This window comes from Magallana gigas, chromosome 1, assembly GCF_963853765.1.
Source record: "Magallana gigas chromosome 1, xbMagGiga1.1, whole genome shotgun sequence".
Lineage (NCBI taxonomy): Eukaryota > Metazoa > Mollusca > Bivalvia > Ostreida > Ostreidae > Magallana > Magallana gigas.
The window spans coordinates 21,905,823-21,922,964 of NC_088853.1; the positions used below are offsets into that span (position 1 = coordinate 21,905,823).

The 17,142-nt window shown below is 34.9% G+C and overlaps 1 protein-coding gene and 1 long non-coding RNA gene across 2 annotated transcripts in view; one reads left to right on the forward strand and one right to left on the reverse strand.

Moving 5' to 3' along the window:
- Positions 1-17,142, reverse strand: part of LOC117688438 (putative 2'-deoxynucleoside 5'-phosphate N-hydrolase 1) — a 361,826-nt gene that overhangs the window by 307,330 nt on the left and 37,354 nt on the right. The window lies entirely within an intron of this gene.
- LOC117692244 (uncharacterized) lies at positions 13,726-14,728 on the forward strand. Its single transcript, XR_010714840.1, has 2 exons — positions 13,726-14,090; positions 14,316-14,728. It is a non-coding gene; the product is annotated as an uncharacterized lncRNA (long non-coding RNA).

The following is a 17,142-nucleotide window of genomic DNA, read 5'->3' on the forward strand; positions in this document are numbered from 1 at the left end:
TATATTTTTTGATATCATAAATATCTAACCCAACCCATTAATTACGTCAGGCGAAGGAATAGATTAGTACACCTTCCTTTACACAGTCACTGAAGAATTTGCACCTTCTCGTTCTTTTCTCTTTGAAAAAAGGTGGTTTTGAGACATGATTATGTTAGCTGCAATAATGTAGCCCTCTCCCGATTTTTTTTTTTTTTTTTTTGGGGAGAGGGCTACAACTCCATAGGATCTCCGTAATGGTGCAAGTGCGGGAGTGATTCACTCCCGCAACAATTTCGTATGAAATCGTATATAAATGACAATAACATTTGCATTTCTTACCTGAACTCAAACATTGTAGATGTCTATGGCATAAATTAATCCAAAAATATCAAGTATAGTCCATATATCGGTTATTTTTCGTGTATGTGAACAACACAAGTTGAATTTGTCCGCCATGTTTACTGACCTTGACCGGTCTTATTTTTGGACAGCCAATGAGAATTCAGGAGCGGATCTTGAACTGAATATAGGAATTTCCCTATTATAAACATAATTAACGCGGTAAATATGAATTTTCCATTATATACCATTTCCTTAAATGATATTTTAGTGATAGAACGAGGTAAGATCGATTATCTACACTGACATTCACGTTATCAAGCCCATCAAAACTCCAAGCGTAAATCCCATAAAATCACGCGAGAACTGTCATGGCTGCTGAAAAAGACGACTGGTAAACATGCTGATGTGTTTTATCTGGTTTTGATTTATATACGGTTACTTTGTTCAACCTGAATTAAAAAATCATTTTATCTAAAGGAGGTCAATTATAAAATCTATCTTTTCAGACCGAAGTCAGTCGCATTAAAAAATTAATTTTGCACCATTACGGAGATCCTGTGGAATTGTAGCCCTCTCCAGTAAACATCAGATATAAAAAAATCGGAGAGGGCTACATTATTGCAGCTATGATTATGTCATCTCTAGGTCTAGTATTTATTTCGCGCGTGTTAAAGACTTACAGTAAAAACAAATTAAATCAAAAACACTGAATATTTAAAAACCAATTGGCAGCAGTTACAGGCTCGTAGCATAGTTTTAGAAAGTGTGTGGGGGCATCATCCAAAAAAATTTGACAAGCGAAAAAAAGGAACTTTCAAAATCATAAAAATCCTAATCCGTGGGAAGGGGGGGTCCGAATATTGCATATCTATTTGTAACTTCATATAACATCAACTTCCTTTCAATTCAATTTTTTACATTCTCCAAAAAAGGGGGGGGGGCTCCATTTTAATTTTCCTCTTTATATGTAGATTTTTAAAAAAAATATTTACTGCGCAAAAAAGCAGGGGGGGGGGGGATGCTGCCCCCTCACCCTTACCCCACCCCCACGCCCGATGCTACGTGGCTTAGTTACATGTACAAGGTACTAGTATGCATATAATGCCAAGTTATGCTTGAAAACAGAAAAAAAGGAAAGGCCAGGTCACTGATGCTGATATATCTGTTGCATTTGTAATGTTTACATCCATAACTTTAGCAATCGTCATAACTTTGCGCATTTTTTCTGCAGCTAATTGTGAACACGGTTAAGTAACATATTCCCAATAATTCCGAGTATTCATGTTGATGTATAATGTATGACTTACCATAACTAGCCCGACTTCATCTGTTGTCTTTATTTCTTTTTTTCTTCCTTCATTTATCCAACCATCAGCATCCATATAATTCTGTTCTTCTCTTTCACACACAATATCCAATATTTCGGTCATTATTCAAACAGATGAATTATTATATTTCGTGATAATTCAAAATTCCGTTGTTGTTAATCCGTATGTCCTATTTTAGAATGTTGATCATTCGTACTGGAAACTGTTCTGTGCATGCCCCATTCACCCAGCCTTCCATTGGTTGATCGTATAATGTTTCAGAGGAAGGCACAGCAGGAAGTCTTTATGCAACCGTTACCGTTATTTGTTGACTGCCGTCCATTTCAAATTCAAAATAAATAAAATACTATATGTAGGTACATTTAACTGTATTTATTTGTTGAATAGTGCTAAAATTAAGCGCAATGTTTTTCAATTATGCGATCACTTTTGTTCCTGTTTTACAAGTTTTTCCGACCCACTTTTTTCAACCACGTTAGTCCATAATACATCTATTCATAAAGTACATGTAACCTTAAAGGTAAATTTGTTAATCCTAATCTAAGATTAAATCGATACAAACAATTAATTGTTAAATTAAATTTTTATATACACTCTACTCTTAGAATAAACAAAACTTTTTATATGATCAATACTCTCTCTCTCTCTTTCTCTCTCTGTGCAAAGTATTTATGCACCTTTTTCTTTCTTCAGCTCTCTCTCCGATCTTGTTGACTTTGACATGAGTCAATGTGGGAATTTTACGACATCCGAGAGCAGTGAAGAATTCTCTCTCTCTCTCTCTCTCTCTCTCTCTCTCTCTCTCTCTCTCTCTCTCTCTCTCTCTCTCTCTCTCTCTCTCTCTCTCTCTCTCTCTCTCTCTCTCTGGGGAGGGTTAACTATTACCATGACCTTCATACAGGCTCTGTCTAATGTTCAGCCGCACTGATTGCGACACCGAGTGCTGATTTTGAAGCGGAGAATTTCATCGGATAAAGTTCGATTTCTCCGCTTCACAGGCGGGCCCGATTTTTAGAATAGTTTTCGTTTTGTTAAAACACATTTCGTTACCGTTCAAATGAAAACTTGTGAAATAGAAAGAGGTGAATGCATCAAAAAGAAAAAAAACTGAGGATGGGGTGTATTGTTTGATGATGAAGAGTTTGGGGAACAAAGTCATCATAGCGTACATAAGTTGCTTTGAAAGCTTATCATGAATTAAGTGTCTGGTAACTGGAATGGGTTCTTTCATATTAATCGGATTGTTCATCTATTTTGAGTACAAAATATCATAACAAAGAGACATGTTTAGAAGGGCATTGTTTAAATCAACATTTTTTTTTGTATTTATTTGAATTAATCAGTTAGCAATATTTAAGCGTTCCTTTGCTTTTTGTTGAGACATTCATATCACATTGCTGAAAAATGCCACTTAAGAAAACATAAGCATGTATATAACCAAAATATACATGTATACTTAGTATTCTTAGCACTTTCTTCAGATATCATTAAAAAAATTTAAGGTGGATTTAGGTCATATAATATATTTCAAATTGTAAACACACAAGATAAGGTCGCCAGGATATAGAGGATATTTTGAATCGTGATAAGGAGACACAAAACGCGGTTCCGCTTGTCCTGCACAAGGTCAGCAACGTTTATCCTCCCGCTGGTGTGAAGACCTGGCGAATTCAACAGAATGTAGCGTCCCGCTGTGCTGACCAAGGAAGTGATCTTACAAGTGTTTGTAATTAATTGATCAAAGACCTCCCTCTTTACTGAGCTTCTGTCACGGAATTATTTTGAAATTCTCAGATATTGCTGAATTTTACGTAATTTTTACGTTGCAATGATTGATGTTCTAATGAAACATGCTCCTGGAAAGTCACTTATAACTCAGTGAATATAAATATATATCTTTTTAGTTGAATACAATCATGTAATTGTGAAAAATTAGAAGCAATTATTAAAAAGTCTTTACGGAAAAAAGTATGTACCTTACAAAAATACGATTGAGATGAACAGAATGAGCACCCACAGGAATGTTAATGAAGCTATATATCTTATAGATAAGAAACTTTCGAGAGACGGGTATGACGCATCTTTCATGAAGGTCCATGTGCTGCTGAATATTTGTGTATTCTTAGGACAACTTCTCATACATATGTACATGAATGTCTATGATATACTTGTTTCCTTTTTATTTATTCTCCGTCGCTTCAAATCCAACAGTTTCTTCACGCTGCGATAAGTAAAATATCAAATTTGAGAATAAATCATTAGATAAATTTTCATTCATTTAATGAAATTGATGTTTATTTAAGATATGTATTAAACGGATACATAATCTCCGTTTCCCGCGCGAAAAACAGAATTGTCTCTGATGCTTTAAATAAAAAATCGCACACATGAACATTCTGTCCGCTGTATTTTTCAGGGTTACATGTCTGCCGATGGACATAACGTATCGATTTGGTTTTTAGAAAAAAGGCGGGCATTTTGTAACGACGAACATAATGTGACGGCGGACAAAACATGACGGACCCACCTCATGTTCAATAAGAAATATGCAACTGATTAGTTTATAAGACAGAATACATTGCATTTAAAAGTGTAGTCTGCCTTCAAAAGATAGTCTTATAGGTTGACATAGAGTGGTGTTATAGTGGTATGTCCCCTTCCCCCTCCCAATTCATCCGAGCTTGCAGAGATATAAAGAGTACATACATGAACAGTATGTAGTATTGAATTAGCCCCCCCCCCCCCCCCCCCCCCCCCTCGAGAATATAGGAATATACCAGGATGATATAGAACGCATTTTCTGCTACCGTTGCCACCCCAAATGTTTAGTTCTTTATACGTGCACATTTTTCACATTCATGTACATGTGTATTTCCCTTTTTAAAACAAAAAAAATCCTGTATTCGAGCCTGAATATTGAAAGAAAGAGAGAGAGAGCGTTTACATAATTTTGTTTATTTCGCTGCTAGTGACTACTGTATGACGTGCTGATCATTTATCTATACTTATTAAGACATTTTGCCAATAGTCCAAAAAATACCAACACCAGTGGCCATTTTAATGGAAGTATCTTGATAAAATGAAATGGTTTTATTTACTTGTTTAGCTTGGTTTTTGATAATTAATTACATTTACATCGTATATATACGTTTAGTAAAATGCGTGCCGTATATATTTTAATCATCGCCAATTTTAAATATCATTGAGCCATGGTCAACTTACTTAGAATCAAATTCAAACATCCTAAAAGGCAATGGTACAAAATCGAACTCATGTAACTCTAGCATGAGGATGGGAGGGGACAGGAGTTTTCAAAACAGAAAAATAGGAATGGTCTCTGCATAGTGGAAACTTTAAATTCTTCACGTGAATCTGATATTTTAAAATCATACTTGTTTCTTGCATTTCTTACCCAGGTAAATGTAGACAATGGTGTGTGGATGCATATACATGTGTATATGAATACATGTCATAATACTTATCAAGTTTTCATCAAATTTAAATTGCGTGTATTGTTTTCTCACGCCATAAGATTATTTGGATCTATAAATGTTATTTTCAATGAGATATAATTTGCCGCACATTAGTTTTTTTTAATAAAATGGAAATTGCAAAAAGCTCACTTAAATCTACTTGTAAATATTAGACGGGTAATCTTCTTAAAATTTAGAAAACGGATTTTGTACTCAATGTATGTTACACAAGTCATCCGTGGATTTGGGAGAATGAATTTATTCTGAATAAAATCACAAAGTAAAGTTACTGAAACTAGCGCTCGGAACCCCCACCAACCTTTTGCCGACATGCAAATATAGATAAGATAAAAAAATGTTCTTTTTTACAGACCCTGAAACGTTCTACTTTTTATTTTTTTCGAGCGCTCCGTTCGCGCTCATCGTTCACAAAGCTCTCACCGTGCGCTCATTGTGCGTTCACAAAGCGTTCTCGGTTCGTTCAGCGTTCACTTATCGTTCAGTCAGTTTTCATTCGGAACTCCAAAATGAAAGAATCGGACTTTGCGGGACACAGCAACATAAAAAAAGAACCCGTGCGTAAAGGTGGAAGAAAACTAACATGTATATTACACACAAAACATCACTTTAAATAAGACTTTAATCCGCAGAATCTAAAATACACATTCTTACATGTAAGCAGGTCCGTCTTTGGTTGTTTTTGTATGACTTCATACAGCGATAAATTACCACAATTAGACAGTTAGTACATTACTGGATTATTCGTTCATTATAGTCTTAAATTTGGTTTAATTTAGATGTTATTCCTAAGTATGAATGGTATGGTATAAGATGGAATAGAATAAATTTTATTTGCAGATTATTGGATAGGATAGCCATGTTTTGTCAATATTCACGATAGCAGCACTACATACATTTAGTTAATCAGCTATTTTGTCCTGATTACCGACGAAATACAATGTAAAGATAATCTCCGAGGCACTCCACCGTTCACTTTGCGTTCGCTCATCGTTCATTAGCGTTCACCAAATTCCGTTCAGCGTGCGTTTACTGTTTGATTAGAGTGCGCTCACCGTACGCTCAGAGTGCGCTCACCGTTCAAGTGGGAAAGTAGAACGTTTCAGGGACTGTACCCCCTCCCCGTTTGTAAAAAAGTATGTACCGCGACAGATTGGTTGTCCACCTTATGCATAATTTGTAAACAATAAACAAATGGTGTGATACGTCTTTATGCATATGTATAAATTAATTATGCATAAAACCGGGAAGATGAAGGGGAAGGGGTGACCCCATACCATAATTTTTTTTTCAAAGCAGTATTTTATTTCAAATTCTTATTTGGATGAATGATAAAAATCAAAGGGAAATAAATCACAAAATTTAGAGAAAGAAAGCACAAAATATTATGGCCACATACATTACATAAATCATCAGTTTAGATTTTTCAACCTTATACTCTCCTATAACTTTTCATTTTGCAGATCTGTTAATTTTATTTTGATTTTTAGGAATATGTTAAGAAAGTTATTTAAAAAAATTTGGACTCGATATGAATAAAATTAACAAAATATTCAAGAAATTAAGATATTAAGCATTTCATCATATACATGTGTAAGTGATACATGTAATCTCCGAGCTTAAACGGGATATCATCTAGTTTTATTGCAGGGACGTAGTATCGGGGGGGGGGGGGGGGGAGGGGGGGGGATTGAATCAATGATTTTTCCTAAATTTACATATAAAAAATAAAATTTTTGGACAAAGAATAAAATTGAAAATTAGGAAATTAACAGTAAAATCCACGGATTAGGATCAAGTTTCATGATTATGGAAAGGTGTCTTATCCTTTTTTTCCTTCCGTTTTTTTTTCTTTGGGGGGTGGGGGGCATGTCAAGATTTTTTGGATGAGTTTGCCCAACCCCCCCCCCCCCCCCCCAACCCCCACTTTCAAAAACGATGCCACGTTTCCGTTAGTTCTTTTCTCTATTTTAAAATGCTGAGAATCATATCCTCAGTACTCTTTGCTGGTGTGGAAAACATTAATCTTTTTAATAGGTTCTGTTTGTGGATACTGTCCTTTACAAAAAAGAGGTCGATGGGAATCAATTAAAGTGAAAGATTTTCATTATCAGGATCACGATTCTTTCTCGAAACTTCTTTACAATTGCTTTTAAATCTGGCATACATGTCAAAAGGATTTCAGGAAGTCGCTGAAAATCTCAGTGTCATTTGGTTTCATTTTTACATAAAGCACGGGATACATTATTTCTGCCAAAATATCTCTCCTTTCCATAAAAAAGAAAATTGCCTGCGCTGTAATGCCGTCAATTACATTTACATCTACACTTAGCGACGTAGAGCACACCGGTGCTGAAAACTACCATGCACTGTAATTGTGGTTGGAACTGCATGCTAGTCTAGGTCCTGATACATGTACATGTAAGTTGAAGTTAAGGGAAATCGCTTGACCGGAATGGGCGTGAATCGTATACCCGGTACACATATCTGCACCAATAATCCGTTTGGAAATTCTTTAACATTTGCTAGTAATGCCCAGTGCAGAAAGGATTAATTTGGAACGATTATCGACATAAAATTACATGCATCACCACCAATTAGGACCACTGTACAACTCGATCGATCCGGTTGTACTAAAACCCGATTGACACTCGATCGAATGGTGGTCCTCCAAATGTTAATTCACCAAGTAAAATCAAATTAGTGCTTCATCATTTATCATAGATCTGAGATAAATTTTGATTCAGATCGGTGATATCCGGACGACTTTCCGATTCCGGCTGATGTTAAGAGTTTCAACAATTTTTCAAACAAACAGCTACATGTATATGTACATGTAACATGTGAAAAATGACAAATGGATAATAAATGTAGTACAGACTATGGAAGCAAAGTAAATACCACTGTAAAATATAAATATACATGTACAGGCACATGTATTTAATTAACCCCCTTTGAACAACATGCAATATAAAGATGACAAGTGAGAAAACCCAATTTTTGTTCACCAGCTTAGTATATTTCCCGTTCGTTAAAATAGTGTAATGTGCTTCGTTGTGCTTCGTTGAACTTCCTCATATAGAAACGAAGTTGAGCCCCCCCCCTCTCTCTCTCTCTCTCTCTCTCTCTCTCTCTCTCTCTCTCTCTCTCTCTCTCTCTCTCTCTCTCTCTCTCTCTCAAATATAATTAAACATGATAAAGTTCGGTAAGTAATAAAACAAAATATCCCCACACAAAAATCTTTGGATATATATTTCATCTGACTTCATGGCCTCATGTAAATGGGTAAATTGCAAACCCTTGTTGCATTCATTCATACCAAAGCCAGATACCCCATCCCTCACATGCGGGCAGGTGTTATACACGTGTATATACATGTATATGTGTTTTACTATCATGATAAAAATATTGGTTGTTGTTATCCCGTGTACAATAAATTGTAATTGAATGAAAAGAATTTAGCGAACGCGAATAACTTCATGTAATTTTTTTTTAACCTGACCTTGAAAAAAAGTTGTTCAGATTTAGCAAATCAATTTAACCCTCACCCTAATCCCGACTCTGGGAAAGTTTGCTCTGGACGGACCGGGAACACAAAGACAGTGCTGTTTTGGGCCCGGCTCCGGGTGCGGTAGCCCGCCTCCGAAGCGAACTCAGAACGTACCCGTTGACGCCCGACTCAGCATAGGCTCTATGGTGATGCTCGTCTTGTCCGAGCCGGCGCTACGGATACGGCGGCAGACGGGGAAGAATGGCCTGTCCGCAGAGGCTTTGCGTCTATGGTCCGGCAAGTCTGCTCCGGTGCTCGCAGCGATGACTTACTCGCAGCAAGGATCCACAGACCCTTCGGACGAAATGACAATACCCGGCGCTCGGTGGGAAGATACATGAACATGTATCAAGCAGGGGCGTTCCCAGTGGAATGGAGAAATCGCACTTTCCCTGATGAAATTATCCACTACAAAATTAGAACACATCAAAATTGGAGGGGGGGGACCAAGCAGAAGACAGAAGCGATTTTCCTGTGTCTGCATGGTCGGTCTGGGTTAGGGTTAACCATCATCCAGACTCAGAGAGAGAGAGAGAGAGAGAGAGAGAGAGAGAGAGAGAGAGAGAGAGAGAGAGAGAGAGAATTCAAATGAGGCATCTACATGTCGTAAGATCATTATATAGACATATCAAAATCTGTAAGTTTTGGGTGAGATAAAAAAAGAAAAAACAAAGAGGTAGATATTTGTCTAGTAAGTAAAGCTTTATAATTCAGAAAAAGTGGCCAATAAGGGGCGTCTTCGAATTCAAGTATCTTGACATCCTTTTGAAATTGTTTCTGTTTTGACTCATTCATCAAATTTAGGAGATTGCAATAATAATTCTTGTTCAATTAAGAAATACAATTGTCACAATGTAGAAAATGGTTTGCGCTTACGCGATAACCATTGAGACTTCAAAAAAAAAGATTTCTTACCCTACGTTTTTGCTCTTTTGTAGCTTGATTTAAGGGAAATAAAATACAAATATCTATACTTACATATAATTCATGATTTTACATTGTTCATACGTTCACAATTGTGTGTATGTAAAATAAATGAGATGGAGATAAGTGACTATTTCCGGAATCAATAAAAATGTTTTCTTCTATAAAATCATGGACTGTGTTGACTCTATGAACAAATGACAGACTTCCAACCGTAAACCATGTTTAATTCGTAAAGCCTCTGCCTATTCCCTGGTCATCGTCGGTACCATCTAACATAGGTATGCCGACATACCTTCCATATCTATAGAAGAATTGTTGTTCCTCTAAATCACCGCCAGGATCAACAATACTACACGTACTTTTGCTTATTTATTGTTTTTAAAGAGAGAGAGAGAGGGAGAGAGAGAGAGAGAGAGAGAGAGAAAGAAAGAGAGAGAGATTACATCCTTACAATTATTAGGCTTATACTTCAGATCAATTATAAACGTGTAAGTCATATTATTCACGAAAGGTTTATGATACATATCCTCAAATTAAATGGGGGAAAACTTAGAGTAATCGTTTTATTTTTTAACAACATCAGAGAAAACATTTTCCTTGAACATGTTCCCCACATGCATATTTACGATGTCTCGTTTACAAACATGCCTGCATCAATTACTATTGAATAACGTCTGTCTATCGCTTGATGTTTTTTCCATGCACATGATGTCATCTTACTCGTATGACGACTTTCTTTGTTGCTTGACTATTTGATCACAAATTTCATTTCTAAGCAATTATGTAAATTTTATATACTTTTATATCGCCTTAAGATCTGTTTAATACGAAAGCCGAGAAGGATCATTCGAGATTCGAGATTCAAAATACGAGATTCGAAATACGAGATTCGAGATTCGAAATTCGAGATTCAATATCTAAATTAACCAATCAAGTCATGGATCTGAAACCTGTATCCTAGCAACATCAAACTGTTCTAAATAAAGATCATTCGTACAAATAAATGTCTTAATAGCTCTTATATAGTGGTTATAAAATGGTTAAATTAACATTGATGAATTAACCCCACACAGTATAAACAATTAAATTAGAAATAACACTGTTGGCTTTGCGAATCTGAGTGGTTTTGTTTGCCCTGTATGTATTTCCCCCCGAACAATTTTAACCCGAAGTGTATTCGCCCCAACTGTGTAAAACTCGGCTCGCGAAGAAAGATCTGTTTAATCTAAATGTTTTAGCTATGAAACGAAACTCAATGAAATAATCGACATGTCAAAATATAGGTTATGATAAAGTTTTAAACCATAGAAAATATAATGATTTACAACCTTAAAGACAAAAATCCAGATAAGAATAGTGTATTGTAGGGTACGGCAATGCCATTGTCGATATGAGAGAGAGAGAGAGAGAGAGAGAGAGAGAGAGAGAGAGACGGAGAGAGTTTTGTAGTGTCAAATTCAGTTTTGATTTAGAATTTGAAATTGATTTGATTTGTTACAAGCATATATAGACAATAATTAGGCCTCTAAAAGGAGAAAAGAGAGGAGGTAACTAGGGTAGGGCAGACCAACTAGCAAGCTTTAATTTTAACGGTGTTAGCGCACCTGTGATTTACATCGACTCTCTCTCTCTCTCTCATCACCTAGCATTTCCTTTTCCGTGAGGGGGTTTGGGGTATTTGTGATGTCTTACATTAGCTAGCGAAAATGATAAAAAAAAACCCATGAAATTTTCTTTAAATTGTGTGCGGATGTTGTACTATAATAATCTGTTTTCAGTATATACATTTCAGGGGGGGGGGGGGGGGGGGGGGGCTATATAGTCCTAATTAGTTTGCCAGTTATTCTGTGCCCACTTTGTTTTCTTTTCGTTTTCCAGGGTTTTTTTTATTTGGCTCGGCAAATTAATATAACACTTTCTGTGTAGCTCCATAACGATGCACTGTAGATAAATTATGAGTAGTTTTACTTTTGATAAACAGGTACATATCCGTACTTGATTTTTAATTTGACTCTTATAATCGGATTTAATATTCCAATAAATATAGGGTAGGAAAGAGTAGACGGGACTTTTTTGCGCATATCCTACTGTACCATTCATTCAACACAGGTATTAGCACTCATCGAGTTCGACTTGCTTTCCTTTTTTTTTCATCCACTGGATTTAAAGCTATTAATTTTTGAAAATATTTAGAATTTATGGCCTGATTATATATAAATAAGAGCCTATTTACCCAAATGGACCAAAATATAACCAAATGAATCTAAAAAATTTGACAAAATTAGTTTTAAACGTACGACTCTTTTTCAATTCTAATCGGGTATGTCCTTTAGAAAAATCTTGAACCATACACATTTTAGCAAATAAAACGACAATTGTTTCATTTTTTTATGGGGAGGGAGGTGGTGCCGGTAAAGGACATGTATTGCTTGTGGCAGTTGTGCTATACTCTCATTTGTTATAATAGGTAATACTACATATTGATATAAAATGAAAGTTTCCAATGACACTGTACATAGCTTCTATCATGCATTTTGACCCGTGCGATAGTTTAAAACAATTTTCAAAGCATTTAATGTAATTCAACCGATCATTTTTGAAATTTAATTTTCTGGATCCCCGCCTGATACGTCAGCCTTCTTGTATATTAGAATGACATGTACGTTGACCATATGTACACATTAACATAATCGGCTATGTTATGGGACGACACCATTTTTTATCAATGTATTTGCAGGATAGATAACAAATAACAGCCTATTTGTTGGTTTTTGCACTGATTATTTGAGATAATTTGCCGCCATCTTTTATGCATTCCACACACCACTCACAGTTTCTTTATTTGGTGTTCTGTGTGTATGGCGACAAATTGGTAAATTTGCACCACTCATCCCTTGTAGCTTCATCCTGATTACATTTTATCTGGCTACGTGTAATGTAGTAGTATATTAAATACACACATCTTTGTTTGCAGTGCTTATTTACATCTTTAGAGATTAACTTACAAAAAAGTAAACATTTGTATGACTTATATGTAATTATTGTCAATTTTGGTGCGGGGGGGGGGGGGGGGGGGGGTTGGAAACTACAGAGAAACTTAACTTGGCTGTGAAACATATGCTTTTATTCTTTCTTGTTGATATATCAATGAATGAATTATAACAAAATACATGTACAACAATAAATTTTGAAATATTCATGCACAATCAAATTTTTAAAAAGTTTTACTGTTTTCTGCACAAGAAATCGGCAATGTGAACAAATTGGCACCCTATCATCCCTACCTTTAATTGTAGAGAGTAGGTATCCTTCTATATTGAAAACAATTCCAAAAGTAAGACTCATAATAAGTTGTTTACTGAGGAAAAGGAAAAAAAATTGTATTTATTAATAATTCCGTATGATGTGATAATATCTCAATGATTTGTTTATAATCATAGTACTAGTGTATCACTGTATGCATACATAAAAACGATAAGTAATGCTTATATTTATTAGTGAAACAGGACAGATTATTTACATTTAGATTATTTAGATACATGTACTTATCTTCATGCGGGGATCTAGAAAGGAGGGGGTCAGGGGATCTGGACCCCCTCCTCGGGAAAATTGGAGCTTATTAAATTTACATAGTAAAAATTTTTTTAAATTGGCCTAGGACCCCCCTACAGAAAAAATTAGCTACGCTTATGAAGTTCTCTACCATAACCGCATTTTTACACAAAAGGGGTGAATAAACCCGGGTTTTAAACTATTACTGGTGGTGAAATACCCCAGGGTTCAAACGCATCAGGTGGAAATGCACCAGGGCAAACAAAATCACTTAGATCCGCGAAGCACACTGCATTATTACTAGTCTACTTAGATATTCTGTGTAAAAGTAAATACACATAATTATTTAGTTAGGTAGGGAGAAGTGAACATAGCATTTATTAAGAGCTATTAAGACATTTATTTGTAGGAAAGAGCATGTACGAATAATCTTTATTTAGAACAGTTTGATGTTGCTAGGATACAGGTTTCAGATCCATGATTTGATTGGTTAATTTAGATATTGAATCTCGAATTTCGAATCTCGAATCTCGTATTTCGAATCTCGTATTTTTGTGATAGGGTGATATTTCATATTAATTAAGTAATAATTTCATTATCATGAAATTATTAATTAATAGTTCTATAAATTATAAGTTTACAGTATTTACTATAAAAGTTGTCAATATAAACAACTTTATGTACAACCTAACAGTATGTAAATAGCTACATAGTTATTTATATAGTATGACATCACAATGGTCATTATGGTCAGTGTAAACCTGTTTTAGTTAATTATATATCACATGGTCAATTCTATTTTTGAATTCTCAATTTCATTGGTCCTTTAAATTCCCTCTCTTTGCTTTGTCCTTTTTGATCTGATCTTCATACTGACCAGATGTGTTTAGCTTAAGACCAAGAAGAAATCTATAGACTGTAAGTAATTGTTTTATATTTTATGCTATTTATATTAATGCTTATTTATAAAGCATATTGTATTTGCTAGATAAGTATATGCTATATAGTGAAATGTAAATCTATTTAAATGTAAATTATCATGAGTGAAAACTTAGTATTTGAGCAACACTCATTATAGTTATTTTAACAATCTTAAGCTAGATAACCTAAATGTAGTTTTAAGAGTATTGTTATATGTATTAGATTCCATACCTGAAGAATATATCAGGATCATGCAGATGCAGATCAATTAGGCTTTGTGTCACACATAGGTATGCATATATATAAATATCAGATTTGATACTTATTGCCTAAGTTAAGTTTAATATGTTTTATTTATTAAACATTAATAACTAACTAAATTATTAATTACACAGGATAAATATTATTGAACTCTTTATATATCAGTTAGCACTGTGATAAGGGGAATAACTCTTGCTTGTAAACTGTGCTTGGCAAAATCATGAAACCTATTCAATACAATGATATATTATGTGTGATCTATTTTATTTTTATGATGATGTGATATTGATAAATTACTTATTGTGATACATGTATTGTTAAATATTTCAGAGCTTATGATATAATATAATATAAAGTAATAATCAAGAACCCTACGTTGGAGTTGTTGTCTTAATCTGTCTACAATAACACCATCATTACAATGGCGCCCACGTTGGGACTGGCTGGACATACATACTGAAGCAGATGCGCCCTACGATGGATGCGTAACCCAGGACGGACCAGGAGGAGCCCCAGGACGGATCAGGAGGAGCCCCAGGACGGATCAGGAGGAACCCCAGGACGGATCAGGAGGAGCCCCAGGACGGATCAGGAGGAACCCCAGGACGGATCAGGAGGAACCCCAGGAGGAGCCATCAACTGGACCAGGAGGGACCTATCAGGACCAGGACTGAGGATCAACCCCAGGACTAGGACTCCTGTCAAGAACCAGGATCATCCACATTGTGAAGATAGTGACTTCAGTGTTATCCATTGAACCTCTGACAGTCAATTTATTGAACTGCATGTGTTTTTCATTGTTTCAAGATTTGCCAGCACGGTAAGGTAGAATTTTTTGGTGCATGTAACATTTTCTAAGTTAATCTTTAAGATTACTTAGCACATTTTTTGTCTACCTTATAATTAGTTTCAGACGTCTGAATTCCCCTTGAGTTGTAATAAGTATTTATTGGTATTTAATTTAGATTCTTGTCATCTTAGAGACTTAGACTAGATTAGTTTGTAATATATATTCAATTTTTTTCATAAACATCACAGTTATTTTTTAAGTGTTATAATTAGCACTTATTTTCAGCAAATTTGTCATTTCATTTTTCATTTCATATTCATTAATTATTTGGTAATCATAATTTTTTCTATTTGAAAGATTTTCTTTTTGAGCATTGAAATTATTTAAAACACTATCATTTAAGAACTATATTGAGATACAAGTAATATTTTCCTGTTTAAATTTTTGTCACGCTTGAGTGCACAAGCCAAATATTGCCATTTTCTTGAGAGTTATCTTTCATTGAAAGTAATTATTTTTTTATAAAGTTAATTAAATTTTTGTATCTTTTATTTAATTCAAGTACTACAGTACTAGATATTTTTCATTTTTTTATAATTTTATAATCATTTAGTACATTAAGGTATTTATTTAGATATTATTACCCAGTAGTTATTCTTATAAGCTAGAATATTTATTTAGCAGTATATTCAATTAAGGTTTATTACAAGTCAATCAATTTATTAATCTAGTTATTCACTTAAATTAACATTAAGATTTTATTAAGATAGTTTATTTTCAGTTATTAGCTAAGTTATCAGTTAGTAGTAGTCATAGATATTTAATTAGAAATTTAATTTAGAATATTAAGTTATAAATATCCGAAACACCGATTCTGAATTTAATCCTTTGAAAATAGCTAGCAAACCGTGTTCCGAAATCGAAACATAAACAATTCAGCATGGCAGAATTATCCCCAGACGAACTCAATCAAATTGCGTCAGTTTTTAAAGAACTGAATGTAAAACCAAAAGCTGATTCTGCTCAAGATTTCAAACAATGGATGACTCAATATGTCACACAAATGAATGAAGAGGAGTTTGTTAATGTTAAAACAGAACAACAAACTGAAATTTTTAAATCAGCAGCATCAGGAAGCAACACTAGCTCCTATATCCCAAAGATCTCTTGCTTTTCTGGAGACGGCAGCAAGAACGACACTACTTATGATCTTTGGCGATATGAAGTGGATTGTTTAATTAAAGAGAAATACAAAGAGGAATCTATCGCTCAATCAATTAGAAGATCACTAAGAGGAGATGCTGGAAAAGTTGCAATGAGACTTGTTTCTGGAGCCACTGTAACTCAGATACTGGACAAGATGGAGAGTGTATTTGGAACAATAGAACGAGGAGAAACCATTATGGAACAATTTTACAGTGCTCGACAACAGAAAGACGAGGATAGCATGAGTTGGAGTTGTAGGTTAGAAGAGATTTATAGAAAAGCGGTCATTAAAGGAGTTGCGACACAGGCAGATGCTAATGAGAAATTAAGATCCAAATTCTGGAATGGATTGCATCAATGGATTAAGGATATCACAGGATACAAGTTTGATGCACTCACAAATTTTGATAAACTTAGGAAGGAAATCAGACTTGTAGAAAAAGAACATGTAACGAAAAGAGCACAATCAAACATGGCTGTAACATCGAGTGAACCTGAGACACAAGATGAGATCAAGGAACTCAAAGGAATGATTCAACAGCTTACCACCAAAGTCAGTGCTATTGAACAAGGAAGTACGTTCAAGAGATTCGAACAACAACCAACAAGTTGGGATCATAAGGATCAGCAACAACAATACCGTAGAGGAAACTACCAATCCAGAAGTTCATATGGTAACTATAGCCGTAGTCCAAGATATAATCAAGGATATTACCGCCAATATGAGTATGGCTATGGTGACCAAGAATCTAATCTACAAGAGACCGAAGATGGACAACCAATATGCTATAG